Source organism: Prenolepis imparis, unplaced genomic scaffold (assembly GCF_030444845.1).
Source record: "Prenolepis imparis isolate NDT839.2.m4 unplaced genomic scaffold, iyPreImpa1.0 SCAF_4, whole genome shotgun sequence".
In the NCBI taxonomy this organism is placed as follows: Eukaryota; Metazoa; Arthropoda; class Insecta; order Hymenoptera; family Formicidae; genus Prenolepis; species Prenolepis imparis.
In genome coordinates, this window is record NW_028141162.1 from 14953439 (window position 1) to 14967065 (window position 13627).

General features: G+C 37.5%; 1 protein-coding gene across 3 annotated transcripts in view; it reads left to right on the top strand.

Moving 5' to 3' along the window:
• Olf413 (DBH like monooxygenase olf413) overlaps window positions 1-13627 on the top strand; it is a 263489-nt gene that overhangs the window by 213600 nt on the left and 36262 nt on the right. The gene's annotated exons all lie outside the window — the stretch shown is intronic.

The window sequence follows — 13627 nt, forward strand, 5'->3', positions numbered from 1 at the left end:
TTTTTGAAGTCTTAATATTAAGTGTCTTTTAATACCATATTAATGCCAATTTAAAATTACGTCGACGTAAAAAAATTCATGGACAAATTTATCTGAAAAATTTATTATCAATTCTAAAAGTATTTATGGTTGTAAGAAAAATTCATAAAAAGAGTAGCCAAATTATACATAAATAAAATTTTTATAAGAGAAATTATGTATAGGATAACATTTTATTTCAAAAATTAAATGCCGATTAAAACTTTCAGCGATATTTTTTTTAACGACAAACACGAGTTCCACATTTTTTATATCATAGCATATGCGTAATTAGCATAATTAATTTTAAAGTATATTTGTTCTATTCATATACTCTAAAAACTTTTAGCTTTTTAATGTTCAATAACTCTCGGTCGTTTTAAATTTTTGTGAAGGAAAAGTTTATTTCAAATTCGTCCAGAAATACGCGTTTGAAGTTTGACGCAAAGCTCAGAATATGCTTTTATACGATATATGTATACGTACTGTACGTGTGTGTGGGTATAAACATGTAAAAAAAAAATATATACAGCTCCGATCCGGGGTAGTAATTCAAACTTTCTCTCTCGCGAACGGAATTAATCAATTTTTTTCAATTTCACGGGGCTCGTACGTATTCGACTCGGTTATCGCGGCGACTTGTAACGGTATGGGGTTACTGCTTGTATGCCTAGCTACTCCACTTACGTTGGGTATCGCGACGGTGGATCTGTCTGGTAGATTTATGGCGACGCGGGCACCACGTTTCGACGGAATTTCGCGAACACTATACCGTCGCTTCGCGCGATTGCCGTACTCGGTTACTTTTATTGCCGCGTCAATTCGCGAAATAGCCCTTCGTCACACGATTGTTGCTCGTGGCGTGGCGCGACTTTCGGTTTGATGGCAGTGGAGTGATACATACGACAGTATTACGACCGTGAAATACGTGACAGTATATTGCATTTTGCGTTAGTAACTATGATAAAGAGATAGAGAGAGAGAGAGAAAGACAAAGATATTTTTTCTTTCTCTTTTGCTCTCTGGATGGAAGGTGACATGCCAGTGAAATTTTGTGCTAGTATCTTTTTATATACTTTCCCATCTGTATTTTAATTGCATTAATAATCTAGTTTGTATAATTGAATAAGAATTGTAGAATTGAAATCGGTTCTCAATTCTCAGTTTAAATGATTCATTATTAATTCTCCAGCAGCGAACTGGGTCTTCCAAGTTCATCTCATATTATTTTTATGTTCTAGACTTTTAAAAAATCCCCCAAAATTCTGGATTATTTGTTTATACCTCTATTACAATATCCAATAGATTTTAAAGCCAAATATTAAACCTAATTGTTTATACAAAGCAAAATTTGAACAGCAATTTGGACAAAATATTTGCTTGTGCCTTGAAAGACTCGGATTAATCATTATTCCATTTTGAGAAAAATAAAATTTATACACTTGAAAAAAATCGCGTGGTCAATTTTGCGTGTCATTAAACAAATTATCAAACTTTTAAGTTTTGACGAGTTGCGTTATTTCTGTATATAACCGTTCTATTAATCATAAATCGAACACAATCGTTACACGGTTTCGTCGCAACAGAAAAATGTACCGTTGAAAGCATGAATGGTATTGCCGTCAAGTCACAATGGCAAACGGAAAGAGTATTCCTCGCGTAGCCGTATACGGCACTCAACATTGTTTCGCGATGCAAACTAACGTGAATGCGCTAGGATGCATTCTTCGGTCAGCCGCGCAACCACGCGAATTCGGATTGACGTTGCATCGAAAATAGCGGCCGCGAGAACCGCGGAATTCTAGCCGCCGATAAATCGCGTACGCCTGCACTACTGATAGTGTTGTAACTGCAGACTGGTAATTTTTGAAATTGCAGCAAGGAGATATTCGTGTGTGTTTTAACTATAATTTTTAATTTTATCCTTTCTTTTCTCTTTTTTTTGGCTACACATATATTTCTTGAACGAATACTTGCTCGATTGAGAAGAGTCGAATGTCTAAAAGAATTGGTTGATAAAAAAGAATCAAGAAATATCGAAATTTTTTATCGCGCGTATATTAACTTTCTGTATGTATTGGTATATCATATGCCATATATTATATCATATTTTCCTCTCTCTTTCTCTCTCAATACATTTTTCGAAAATATTTCGTAACTGGAAGGATGTTGAAAAACATTGCTCCGTGCTATATGTCTGAGTACATAGTTCGGCGATCCGACCAGTTCCGGCGTTCGGAACAGTTTGAAACTACGAGCCGAGAGAGCGTTGGAAACCGAACAAGTTCCGCGGCGGGGCTTTTCCTTTGAGGAGCGGAAGTGCGAGCCATGCAGGGCGGGGATTTCGCGCGACGACACAGCATTATGCAGCCCCGAATCGACATCACTGAGAATTTCCACTTTGCGAAACACTCCCAGTGCCGCGCCCTACGAGTTTCTTAGGAGACTCATTCGCGTGCAATTCTCTCGAGGAAGGTACATCGCGAAATGACGAGAATACGCGAGTCTTAAAGAAGGAATGAATATTCTTAGAAGCGAGAGAATGCGCAGAAGAAGGGAGAAAATATCATATTCTATATATAATCGATTCAAAATCAAATTATAATATATATATATATATATATATATATATATATATTTATTTATTTATTCGTTCATTTAGTGAAGTTAATTTATAGAAATTTCCTATGTCGGAAGAATCATGATAAATAACAATCCATATAAGTAGGAAATATGATGCATAAGGTAAGCAAGAATAATGATGAACAAACGTTATAAAACTCAGAGTATTATGTAGAAATTGCGAAGATGATGTATGAAGCGTGAGAAATTTGCGAATTAATCACGAATTTCGCGTACGAAGGAAATGAGAGAGCCGGGGGAAAAAAATCGTCCGAGGAAGAGATGAAGAGCGAAACCCTCGCGTGCAATGCGCTTATGTGTATGTGCGACCGAGTGCGTACGTGTGACTAGTGGCTAGATTGGCGATGCCTTACAGAGGGGATTGGCTAGCTGTGTGACCCGGTTCTGCCTCTATTCCGCTCCTATCCGTATAGCCCTATCTAGTTTACCACTTCGCTCTCTCGAATAGCCCGCTACTATGAAGAGAACAGACGAAAGAGAAGCGGAGAGAGAGAAAAGGATGAATATAAGGTATGACGTGACGTGTCAGAGAAAGAGAGAAAACCAGTCAGTTGGAGAGTATGGTTGAGGTCCTTCCTCGTCGATGGAACTGATCGCTATTCCGAATGGCTTGGCTGGATGTAAAAGGAAAATCGAATTTGACCGATGCCGTTGGGAGAGAGAAAAGGCGGAAGAAAGAACGAGAGAGGAAAGCACGTGGTCGCCCAGGTGTGGCACGACGAGCTTATTGGGTGCATACATGCCCTGTTTGTAGGTAGAAAAGAGGGCAAAGGGGAGGGAACGGGATTCTCACCGGAAGGAAGGAAGGAAGGAAGCAGAGCTATTCGCGACGGGAAATCGAATCAACTAGGCAAGGACCGGGATATACCGTTCCGAGAGAGAGAGATGGGCAGGGTGAGATTACGTACGTTTGGAGACAATTATCGTCGAGCCGATTCGATTCCCCATTACGTTTCCGCGGGAAAGCGCATAGCCTTGTCGATCAAAGCCTCTCTTCAAGGGCCGTAGCGAGATTTCAGCGATATTCGCGCCGGTGGAGCTGCAAGAAGAACGCTTTAAAATCTCGTAATCGGCGCACGCTCACTCGCGGAAATGACTTGTAGCGGAATAAAATGATATTTTTCTTCCTTTTTTCCAAGCACATATTTTAAAACGCTTTGATCTCGACCTGGTAATAATATTAGAGCGTTTAAATTGTAAGTACTTTAAGAATCCTTTTACGACAACAAAACTAACGTTAAGTGCATTTTCAGAATTAAACTCTTTATAATTCGATGGCTTCTTTCTCGTATAATTCTTATTTTCTTCAATTTAAAAATATTAAATGTTAAACGCAAACAAAGTTAAATATTATATTTGCCAAATTTTATCGAATTTCGTGAAAAATATTTTCCGAGAGTTATACTTGATAAATGGAATAAAAAGTAATTTAAAAAATACAAGAAATTTAAATTAATATATTAATTAAATAATATTGCTTTCAAGTACTTATTAATGATCAATCTTTATTCGTACTGAATTTCCCTTTCCAATCTTTTCTTTCTCGACATTGTCCTCGGGAGGGCTTTTGCTCCAAATATTAAATACGTATATATTCGATTGCACTCCCCCTCCCTGCTGGGGCATAGGGATACCCCTGACGTCGATCGAGAGGGTGCGGTGCACAGGTAACGAGAGCTCTCGCTCGTGAAATTTACCCGGAAGTTCACACAAAGAGAAAACTAACCGCGCGCAGTAACGACCACAAACTGCGTTATAAAAGAAAGAGAGAGAAGGAGTGAATGAGTTACCTTTTCCCTGCTTTTTCCGCGCGAGTAATCTACCCCTTGTCAACATGTTTGTTAAAGAGAGACAGGGGGGAGGGAGAGGGGGCAGGTTGGTGGAAACAAAGGGAGAAGTAGGAGATCGGAGAGGTAAAAGACCACTGGGGAAGGTCGGAATACGCTCTTCGGTAACTAATGACAGTTGGTGAAAGTTTGCTCTTGCTCTCCTTGCGCCCGCGCACTGCCCTTCCAAGTTTTCCAATCGGCCAAAAACTCTCGCAAACTGACATTTACCTAGAAGGATTTACTTTGCGATATACCAGAAAACCCGTCTCTTTCTCCGCCCCTGTTATCGGCTGCTCTTTCTTCTGGCGCGACCATCGACGTCTCGGGGAGCGCTTTCCAATCATCCCGGGGGCGTTCGACTTGGTTCTCTCTCCCGTCGCTGTCTTATCGAATCTTTCTTTAAGCTAAGGCGACGCGATAAAGTTCGCCAAGTGCTCGGCCTCGTTCGTAATAATCGGAAAGATGTGGGCAGGCAGCCGATCGAAATTGTTTTCGTGCGCGCACCGTCTTGGAATCGCTCGAATGTTATCTTGAAGGATGTCGGGGGCGATATTGGTTGGTTTGCGCGCTGCAAGTCAATCGGAAGCGCCTATTTCGCGAAATATGTTTTTTTTCCATTTTTTTTTATTGGAACGCGTTTGAAGTATTCGAAGATTATAACGTAACTGCGAGAGAAAAAGAATATTTTTATATGGACGTGCACTGGTAAACAATTGAGCACGATTCGCAATTATGCGAAAATTCTGAAATTCCTCATTCATATACATATGTTCGAAAATATTTCTTTTTTCCGAAAACTATCGTTCTAAAATAGAATGTTGATGAATTGTATATTGCAGAGGAGAATGGATTTTTCTGGCAATAGATATTTTTTTGTTCTAGATACACACCAGATATCACATGTTTGATACAACTCGTATTTTTATAGCAGCTGAAAATATCGAAAATTCTGATTTTATATCTATTTACTGGAAATCCATTTGTTAATTTTTTTCTAAGGTTACTTAAAATTCGTATAAATATTCGGATCGTATATTGAATATACATATAAAGTCTTTGAAAAAAATATTTTGCGGTGGATATGTCGAGAGATACTTGCTAAAAGCATGACGGCACTCTGCTATGTTCCTGGATTACAAATATTGTCGATATGCGTGTGCATAGTGACTTTACATTTATCGAGAAATATTTACTTGGTGGCTGCAACAATTTTTTTCCCCATCCTAACACGTGTGTGATTGAGTATGTGTGTATGTAGTTTTCTGCTATACAGGTACATATGCGCGAAATGCAATAGATACATGACAAAAATGCTTGCCGATATAACAATCTGCTTTTCAATGGTTCTAACTAGGAAATTTTCCTTTTTTTTTTTCTTTAATTGTCAATTTATTTTGCAAGTATCGATATGTTTTTATAAAGTTGACTTTCAGTATGAATATGAGAATTTGATTGAAAACATGATTTGTATTAAAAATATGATTTTTTTAAGCTCAATGGTTCAGATTTTTTAGTCAATGTCTCTTTAAATTCACTATATTACTGAATCAATCAATTTTTAATAAAGTATTAACGTCCGTGAATATCGGGTTTTAATAAATTAAATTACGGAGCATAATGAAGAATTAATGAAATTTATTTAGTTGAAACAATAGTTTTGATCAATAGCGGCATTAGTACGTTTTTGATGTGGTGAAATCTTCTCCTGCACCAGGGAGAAAAAGAATTAATCAAATATTGGAATAATCGATTCCATTCGACGTGAGATTTAACCGCGATTTCACGAACTGCAGTTTGCTTCTATACGATTGGGACGCAACGTCAGTGATAAAATTATACCTTGCAGCGAGTGCATTCGCAATTTCGTATTCACTTCTGCAATCGCGCGAAACTCGGACTCACGGAACACTCGGAAGTGCCGACGAGACGTTTCCGTGCTGCTCGAATGCCTATATCCTGTTAAACGAGTAGTCATTTATTTTCGTAGGGGTTTCTCTCTTTCCGGAACGTCATTTAACTTCAAAACGATAGAGATAGATGAATATTCAAGTTCGTTCGAATATTTTGTTGGTCTTTTAATAATTTAATAATTAATAATTTCAAGTATTATTAAACTTGCACCTTAAATTTTTATCTTTTATTCGCAGAACAATTATTAATTGCAAATTTTATTAATTTTGTTCTCTATTAATGAAACATATTTTACATCATATTGCTATTTTATTTCTTTCATTTTTTAAAATTAATATTTAGCATGTATTATTAAATGGATGAGTGCCTTCGGTCAAGAGTAATTCTGTCGAAAGATCGAGTCAACGGTATGCGAAAGCTTACGCGATTACTCTTGTCTTACGGTGAGGAAGCGTGCTTTTGTTGCGAGGAGAGGCTTTCTCGAGGTCGAATCCATGGGCAGTAACGTAACGTGTCCAACAGCTTAATCTTTAACTAATCCGGACTCCCTCCACGCGACGCCCGCGAGGAATTAGGGGTAATCCGAAACACGAGTTTAATGACCAACTACTCCCTTCATATAGCCGCGCGTCGAATCCAAGGTAGCCGCGCGTTTACATAGCCCTAAGTAGCGATCTTAAGGCTTAGAACGAGATTGCTCAAGTTGTAAGTAAGGGAATTACAGAGACAGATTTTAACATAGGGGAAATTTCATTAATCTATCACAATGAAGGATTATATATGTATGTATATGTCTATATATCCGATGGTAGCTATTTATAATTGTATTAATAGTATAATCAATTTTCAAAAATATATTGAGTTATATTAAATTAATATTTCCAGTCTGTTAATACGGCTATGCATAAAAAATAATAGGACCGTTATAATTATTTCTCAATTTAAATATGAATTATTAATTTATATTTCATATTATTTCAATTTTATTAAATTTAAATATATTAATTAAATATATATTAAGAATGTTCAACTACAGCGAACATAACCGAGATTGCTTTACTTTACTTTATCACATGTTATGGTCTAGTAGATTGTCATTTGACGCCAATCGTGAATTTTTTTAAAAATTGAGTAAAGTATCGGATTCACATGGCGGGGCTGGGCTGGCCTATAACTCGCATGCAACAAAGTGCAATTAATCTCTCCCAAGTCGACAAGTATGCCGTAGCCTTGTCGATCGCGATCAAGAGGATCCATTAATAAAGTAGATCCGACAAACGATTCCAGCGAGCGAGATGGAAGCACCCTGTGCTCCGCGGAATTACATCGGGCCGTGCACGATAGTTTACAGTTATTTATAACGAGATTTATACGCGTCCACGTGCGGAATAAGGACGTGATTTATGGCGCGGCGAGAGCAAGGTGATACTCAAAAATCGCTTCCTTCTTTTACAGCTGCGCAAACAGCAATTTATAGCACGTAATCGTTTACCTGTCATATATGTCCGCATCGCCAAGAGATTTTGGATCTATTGCATCGCAATAATGGCGATTGCGCTATAAAATTGTTTATCAAACTTAACATAAGAGCGAAAAGGAGACGATAACAAAATTCCAGAAATTATTTTTTTAAATATTTGTATTTTTTTTAAAGAATGCTGCACAGAAATTCAATTTCATTCTTGTTCTTGAATAGTTAAACACATGTTGATTGCCGTTCTGCTTATCTATGTGTTATGCATGTCGATCAAAATTCGTGCGAAATTATTCCTGTTGCATCCTAATATTATTCACATTTGCAATGATAAACGCTTTGCCTTAATGGCAAGATTATACACTATGCACGAAAGCTTTGACACGTGAGGCCTGCCTTGTCGCTCGGTTGTGAAATGCTAAATGAAACTCATGCTTGATACCGCTTCGAATACGGCTTTGATAAGCTTCTCGCGCGTATATCGATCCGGTCACGGCCCGGGCGTTTAAACTGTCTGATCGTCTCGGCCCTAAATGCCAACGGCGAAATGCCTGTTGGAAGCGATAATGCAACTATTATGTCCGCGGTTATCCTTCGAATCGGAACTGGTGCGATTAGCAGGTACGTGAAGTTGACGAGTTAATCCCACGTGCACGTGCCAAAGTTTCGCAAAATACATCTAGAAGTGTTATATCTATTTTTATAAATTCTTACCGAACGATCGAATTTTAAACAATTCCTAAAATTTTCTCAATTTGAGAATTTTAAGAATGACTTTCTAATAATTCTCACGATAATTTGCTCTAGAATTTGCTATAGAATAGTAAGTGAGATTCTTATTAAAATAAAATAAAATAATAATTTACAAAAAAAAAAACTTAATTCAATTACTGTTGTATACACTTCTTGCGTTACATTCACACAATAGGCGAGATATAAATTCGCATTTATTATTATTTGACGAAACTTGTAGCGAGTAGTCTAAATATGGGCGTTTGATTTCGCTCTAGCTGAATGATCTATATCCGGTTATTAATCGCGTCGTACAGCGGATTTTATTTACATTATTAGTCGGTTATTGCCGGTGTTTGCATGCTGGACTGTCTTTTATTGTCGTCAGGGGGTGGGAAAGGGGTTTATTGAATCACGATTTTCATCCCCGGCGGGATCCCGGTCGCGTTTATCGCATAATACGGCTGCGAAGCGATGCGAAAATTGTCTGGCCACATGCGACCGTCAACCGAGAGAGAGACTCGTACGAAAACTCGTGTTCGTTCTCTCTTTCTCTCTCGCGATGCATCGAATCTCGAGGGGATTTCTCTCTTTCGACCGGTGCGTGCTGGTCCCCCGTTAAATTCATACCGCGCGACGGATATAGTACTTTTTAAGAAGTTTGTCTAAGCGATCGACCAACAAACTCGAACGAAGCCCGAAGATTTGTGCTTAAATCGAAGACGCCAAAGAAGTTGTCTCATACAGTTTTCGAGTTCCTCGACTCTCTCTGATGACCCAAGATTACCGCTTTTATCACGAATTTATTTTCATCGTGTCGAGCGAGTCGCAATTGAATCGGTGTAAACAAATGGCGAATTTATTTTCGCGACAGAAACATGATTAATTTTTTCAAAAAAATCAGAATGTAGCCTCTTTCATTTATTAATCCGGATAGCTTGTATAAATATCGGTATGTTCGATACGATATGTACCAGGCTTCGCCTAACGTCGTTCGACAATCGATTGGGGTCGCGATCGGGATGACGACAGTTTCGAGTTTCTGCTTCTGGAATTTAGTTCCATTAACGAATCCGTACGTTATAGTCGATATAACCGCGCGACTATATGAGTTCTGGTCAGGTAGTAGTAGCCTGTGTCCCCGAGGGAGTTATCCGAAAGAGAGAGAGAAAGAGAGAGCCTAGCGTGCACCAGGTAACAGATGGCAATGTGTTGCTTTTTAATTGGATTGAATTCTGCGGATCGGAAACTCGCTAGACCTATAACCGCGACATGTTCGGCATAGTTGTATTAAAATCGACCGTTCCCGCGCGTCTCACCCAGGGACTTCGATTATATTTTACGAATGACGTCATTCGCTAGAAAACTAGGTATATCGTTCGCTCTCGCGTGACGACGCTCCTTCGCGCTCATCGCGTTTTTAGATAGTGTATATATATCCAGCGGACTTATTATCGAAAGTTCATCGCTTCTCCCGTGCGCATTATCAAGCGTAATTTTTCAGATGCTTATCGGCCGACTTTTATGTTAATTGAAGCGAAAAGGATGGAGTATGCGCACGCGTGCTAATTTAGATCGCATTAAACTTCAATCTCGTCTATCGGCTGTTTAAAAATATTTTCTACGAATGTATTTAAATTTAATATACGTCAAAGAAGATTCAGAATTTAAGAATTAATATGGAATAATAGGTGTCTATTAGACATAGAATTTGGTCACATTTTAAGGTGGTGTAAATATAGATAGATATGTTACAGTCGAACGAAAAAAGTGATCCTATTAAATAACTAATTATTCCTCGTCATATTAAAGCATTTTAATTCTGCTGAATATAAAATTTTAACTACATTTTACAATATGCACGGCATTGAATTTTTTATTTTCTAACATTTTTTAAATTAAAATAGTATTGGAATAAAACATGAAGATAAAATATTTTTCTTATTTATTTTAATCTCGGAAACTTGATTCACGCGCATACACGAGTCTTCGTTTTCATTTAATCTGTTTTTGAAATATAGTTACATTTTCCATTATTTAATAACTATTGATTCACATTTTTCTTCAAAATGATTATTTAAAAAATCGCAGCACTTCGAGTTAATAATTTTATCTCTTTTAAACTGCAGAATGCTGGAACACTTTTCTATGTATTTTCGAGATATACGTCGCTGCAAATGTGACACGTATTCGACACACAGCATGTGCAAGAACTCAAAGCTCGCGGAGACGTTACGGAATCATTCGATCCATTATAATCGGGCGTCACTCGATTCCGGGATCGGCGACGCGAGCAGAACTGTAACCGATGTTTGAGTTCCGGTCAGGTAACACACGTACCCCAGGAGAGATACCTGACCGGAGAGCAGACTGCGAGAGTTATCGTGTACTTGATCCTCCTCTCGCGTTCCAAAACGGCGGCACTTCACTCACTTGGAGTTTGCGTTAAAGTTTCGCTACTTCTCAATTCTCGACACTCTTCTTCCGCGCCCGCACCTTTCCGCGCTCTCTCCCTATATCTCTCATCTTCTGAGGCCTCTGATGTGTGCGTTCATTCGGGCGCTTCTTGCAGAAGACGACATCGTTACTCGGAGGGAGACCACCTCTCCGTTTGTTCTTCTTCATTTGTCTCTTCGTTCAATTTCATCGTCTATTGATCTTTCTCTATGTGTGTCGCCCGCTGTTAAAGGACGTTTACCATACTATCGAGAAAATTGTCCAACTTCTTTATCGAGATTTCAATTGATTTTAAATTTTAAATATCCTGTTAACTGCTTCCTTAAATATATTGAAAATCATTGTTTCTCATATATAACTTTTAACGAATTTGATAAGAGTATGACAAAATCTTTTTATGATTTTTTTTGCCTATCTTGTGTTAGAAGCGCAGACACAGGTTCTAAATTTCAGGTTCTAAATTAGAACAAGTGTCTCAATCTGCTCACATAGCTTCTTGTCGCTTTGTCTCGTCTCTTCTCTCGTCGCGGTGAACCCTCGTCCCCTCGTCCTTTCGCAGCTCTGCTCGGAAGTTAAACGAAGAGGTAATTTCGTGCAAATATCTCGGAATCAGCGATAGTCTCACTAACTTACGGACGAACAACTCTTTCCCCGTTTCCGCGCTCGGGTTATCGCGCATAATATATTGTCCGCCGAGTGGAATATCATGTCGCGGATACTGTCGACGCGCCGCAAACTCCAACGAAAGTAAAGCCAAAAATTTTCCTGTCCGTGTATAGTTTGAAATACCTTCATTCGTGAGGTGTGAACTCTCACGTTTGATCCCGGCGATTGTATTAAATAAATCAGCCGCGATATAACGTAATTAAAATCACGTAAATTACATATTACTCATAAAACTATTACATTTTTAATGCATAAGTAGATCTCTTATTAAAATATATATAACTCTTATATTTAATTCTAACATGCATAAATAATTTTAAAAAATAAATTTATTACACAAAATATATATATAATTAGCAATTCTGGTATATAAAGTTACAGGCTTGAAAAAAAACATGCAAAGAGAAGATGTATATTTTTGAGAGATATAGATTTAGTAGAAAAACTTGGTTTTTTTACGAGCACAAGAAAGTGCTTGTTTAAGGTAAATATAAATTCAAAGCCCACAGTCATCCGTGCAGTCGATACGTTGACCTAAACTCACCGTTCTCTCTCTCATTTCTGCGAAATATTTATGTACCCGAATGCACGGTGCGCGTATAGAGAAACCGCAGAAATGATGTTGAGCGGACGCACTTTGCGAAGGAAAACGTCAATGGTACCTATGCACAGAAAGTGGGAATTTATCTGGAATGAAATTCTCGCAAACACTGCTCGCCCGATGGATTTTTCTCGCCCATCTACGAACTCGTATTTAGCAGGCGATGGAGAATTATACAGCGCGATTCACAATAAAGTGGCGGAAATTTTGGATTTAATTTTGCAAGTTATTTAATAAAAAACTCTATAATATATATATATATATATATATATATATATATACGAAATTATGTAATATAATATTCATAAGATCTTATATTCTTTTTCGAAAGCTTATCATTGCGAACCTATTGTAAATCAGTGCTTTATATTTATGAGTCTTTGTATAAGCATTGCTATTATTTTTGTTTTATACATTGCCTAAGATACTTTGTTTCTTCTCTTTATGTTTAAACAACGGTAGCTTTTTTTTTTTTGATTAAATCAATTTTCCTCTGTATGTCATATTTTCGTGAATCACTCTGTATATTCCGGACGTGTAACGCGTTTCGGTGACTAATATCGTTGAGAGAAATCTAGGTCACCGGATTCCGCGCGAAAAGAGGCGGCAGAACCAAGTTGCATATCGTAGCAGCCGTGTCCGCATCTTTTCGCGTACATACACGTGCGCTTCTGCGACTTGCATCTGCAGCCGGCGTATCTTCCGTATGTGCAATTTCGCATCGTTCGACGGAAACGAGTAGCGAGAAATCCATCTCGTGCTATGATCTGAAATTACTTCGGATCGTGCGCCGGATATCGAGAGAACTTGGGAGACTGATCGTTATCGCTAGAGTATAATTAATCCATTGCCCTAATTCTTCGATTTGTAATATCGCTTGTAGATCGTTAAGAGTTGGAGAAATGAAGCAAACGCATTTCTCATTTTTTAATTAACGGAAGAAAATATTTTTTATTTGATAAACCAATTTTATGAAATTACTAATTAGATATAATTTAATTGATGATATATAATTAATTATTTATTTTGATATTAGATTTATGCAACATTTTCTTCTATAAATAGTCTCTTATCTCCTGCTAAGTAATCATAATTTATTAGTTGTATGATAGATTACACTTTATATTTTTAATTTATAAATTAAATTCGACATTTCCATCATAATTTTATTTAATGAGGTATTTACGATATTAAATATATCTATCTTAAATTTTTAATATATATTTTAACGTTTTGTCATTTTTCTCTTTTATTAAAAAGAGTCCTCAAAAATGAAATGTGTTGTTAATTAATACC